Below are 3,074 nucleotides of genomic sequence, written 5' to 3' on the forward strand. Positions count from 1 at the left end.
GTTTTTTAACTTCTTTGTTCTATAATATCCTCATCTGTATATTTTGGATTAAAATAAATTAAATAAAGTAATCTTAGCAAACTGCTTACAACAATGCCTGGAAGACTGTAAGTACTCAGTATTCTAGTTGTTTTAGAAGGAGTGGTTTTAAGACTTGCTATATTCCTACAATGTTCTACATATCCCTTCTTGCTTTAGAAGGGATGATTTTAAAACATGGTGTATTCTTGTCAGAGAGCCAGGTACTAAAGCAGATTTATTGTGAAGCTAATTAGAGTTGAATTTCTCGGTTCTGGACTTTCCAAGACTCATCTACCTTTTCTTATATTTCATTTCCTAAGAGCACACACCAAATTGTATAACTCCGAGCCCGCTAAAACTTAGTTCCACCTCTGGTCAAGTTTGGTGGACCCATTCCACCATTCTACTATATCCATATAGTTATTCATAACTATACTAGGAAAATTTATTTAGCTCAGTTTACCAAGATGACAAAAAGAAGAGTTGAGAATGATTGAATACGGGGAAAAAAGAATCTATTCAGTTTACTGTATACAAAACCTTGAGAGTAACTGTTTTATTCTTATTCTGTAAGAATAATTAATAATAGTTTTAAAATATAGGAATCAGATTGCTTAAGCTCTTGAGTTAGAGACTGCAGTAAGCAATGATCACACTACTGTACTCCAGTCTGGGTGACTAAGCAAGACCCTGTCTCAGGGGAAAAAAAAAAAAAAAGAGGAATGGATGACCATACAGGGAAGTTTTGACCATAATAAAGTGTATAAAATGTTATTATTTCAACTGTTGACTCCAGAATTCCTCTAAGGGATACAGGTATCTTTGAGAAAACAGTACAAAATTTTTGGAGTAGTATATGGTACTTCCAGACCCTGGCTGGTTGGCCCTAAACTATGAAAGAAAGAAATTGCTGTCTAGAAATAAAAAGAATGAGAATTCCCACAAGTAGCCTGCAAAAGAAAGACTGAGGAAGAGGAAGGGAAGAAGAAGAGTAGCTACACATTGTACAAAATGACTGCTTCCAGAGAGCCTTCCAAATTTTCTTTCTGGAGTGATCTCAGCTCACTGAAACCTCAACCTCCTGAACTCAAGTGATCCTCACACCTAAGCATGTAGAGTAGCAGGGACTACAGGCGTGGGCCACCACATCCAGCCAATTATTTTTTTTTAATTTTTTGTAAGGATGGGATTCCACCATGCTGCCCAGGCTGGTCTCAAACTCCTGCGCTCAAGTGCTCCTCCCACCTAGCCCTCCCAAAGTGCTGGGATTACAGGTGTAAGCCACCAGGCCTGACCTCTCCAAATTTTCAATAAAGCGTTTAGAATTCATAAAAGTTGTGGAAGTGAATACTTATTTTTGAATCTGAAGATGCAGTTGAGTTCCTCTGATGAGGAACTGAGTTAGCTTATGAGGATGCATGGCCTATAAACATGTAATCACCAAGGGAATACATACAAATCTCAGGGAGGGTGCCATAGTTTATGTGTTCCCAGAAGCAGACATTGAGACAACAACTGTAGTGCAAGTTGGTTGTTGTTGCTGTTGTTGTTGTTGTTTGAGTAAGAGTCTTGCTCTGTTGCCCAGGCTGGAGTGCAGTGGTGCAATCTTGGCTCACAGCAACCTCCATCTCCCAGGTTCAAGTGATTCTCCTGCCTCAGCCTTGCAAGTAGCTGAGATTACAGGCATGCATCACCACGCCCAGCTAAGTTTTGCATTTTTAGTAGAGCTGGGATTTCGCCATGTTGGGCAGGATGGTCTCGAACTTCTGACCTCAGGTAATCCACCCAGCTCGGCCTCCCAGAGTGCTGGGATTATAGGCATGCGCCACCTGACCCGGCCTATAGTGCAAATTGTTTATTCGGAAGGAGAAAAAAACCACCACTAGGCCAGGGAGGAACTGAGACAAGGAAGAGAAGATAGTCAAAGACATTCATTATTAAGCCATTTACCACTGTGGATGTGGACTTCATCATGTCAGGGAAGGGGAGTCCGTGTAAAACACACTCCTCAGAAGTATTTTCTGAGGAACTGGGGTATGTATATATAATTCTCGTGGGTCATTGTTTGAGGGCTATTCACAGAAGAGATTCTTTGGCACCTCTGACCCCAAGAAATAAGGTAAATATATGCAGGTGCTTGAGGCTGAAATTTGGGTTAGGGAATATGGGCAGGTTACCAACATCATCTCCTCTGTAGAGTTTGGACATCCATTGGCTCTGAAATTAACATGAGTTTCAAGGCAAGTTCAATAGATTTCTGAAGGTCAGAGAAACTCTTACCATCTCCTGAATGGCATGACAGTATTTTATTTTGCTTTAAATTTGTCCTCACAGGGAATTGATTCTTTCTAAGAAAGTCTTTATACAGCGCTGCTTTGGCAACATATATACTAAAATTGGAACAATTCCGAGAATATTAGCATAGCCGTGTGAAAGGATGACATGCAAATTTGTGAAGCATTATATATACGTATTTTTACAGGGTGACTATAGTCAATAATCATTTAATTGTACATTTTAAAATAACTTAAAAAGTCTAATTGGATTGTTTGTAACAAGAATAAATGCTTGCGGGTGAATACCCTATCTTTCCTGATGTGATTACATATAGCATGTCTGTATCAAAACATCTCATGTACCTCATAAATATATATACTACTATGTACCTGTAAAAATCAAAAATTAGAAAAAGAGAAGCAAGTCTCCATACAGATAGGACTAGGGAATATGTTACTTGAGAGACTGATCTGTACTTTTCTCCTGAAACCTTCAGATTCTAATGATTCTCTTCCAAATATCCATGTTCTCTGTCCAAAGCGTTTTTGGGGGGCATCTTAGGATGGTTTCTTTGCATAATGCTATTAAACTAGTGTAGAAGCTGTCATGCTTCAACTTTAAGTACATAGTCTTTTAATGGCATTTGATGACATCTAATTTCTCCAAGAATCGCCTTTTTATTTTAATGCTGTTATCTCTGTTTATTCCTCCCAGTCCATAATTTGCTGTACTGGAGAGTTATTCTTCTTGCTTTTGGAAAGAAAGACAAAAAATCC

At 38.7% G+C, this 3,074-nt stretch overlaps 1 non-coding gene across 1 annotated transcript; it reads left to right on the plus strand.

Annotated features, from left to right (window-relative positions):
* The first annotated feature begins 2,391 nt into the window (after nucleotides 1–2,391).
* On the plus strand, nucleotides 2,392–2,493 carry LOC114671570 (U6 spliceosomal RNA). The gene has a single exon (XR_003721609.2). It is a non-coding gene; the product is annotated as a U6 spliceosomal RNA (small nuclear RNA).
* Nucleotides 2,494–3,074: the final 581 nt, after the last annotated feature.

The sequence above is a fragment of the Macaca mulatta genome, chromosome 12, assembly GCF_049350105.2.
Source record: "Macaca mulatta isolate MMU2019108-1 chromosome 12, T2T-MMU8v2.0, whole genome shotgun sequence".
Taxonomy (NCBI): Eukaryota; Metazoa; Chordata; class Mammalia; order Primates; family Cercopithecidae; genus Macaca; species Macaca mulatta.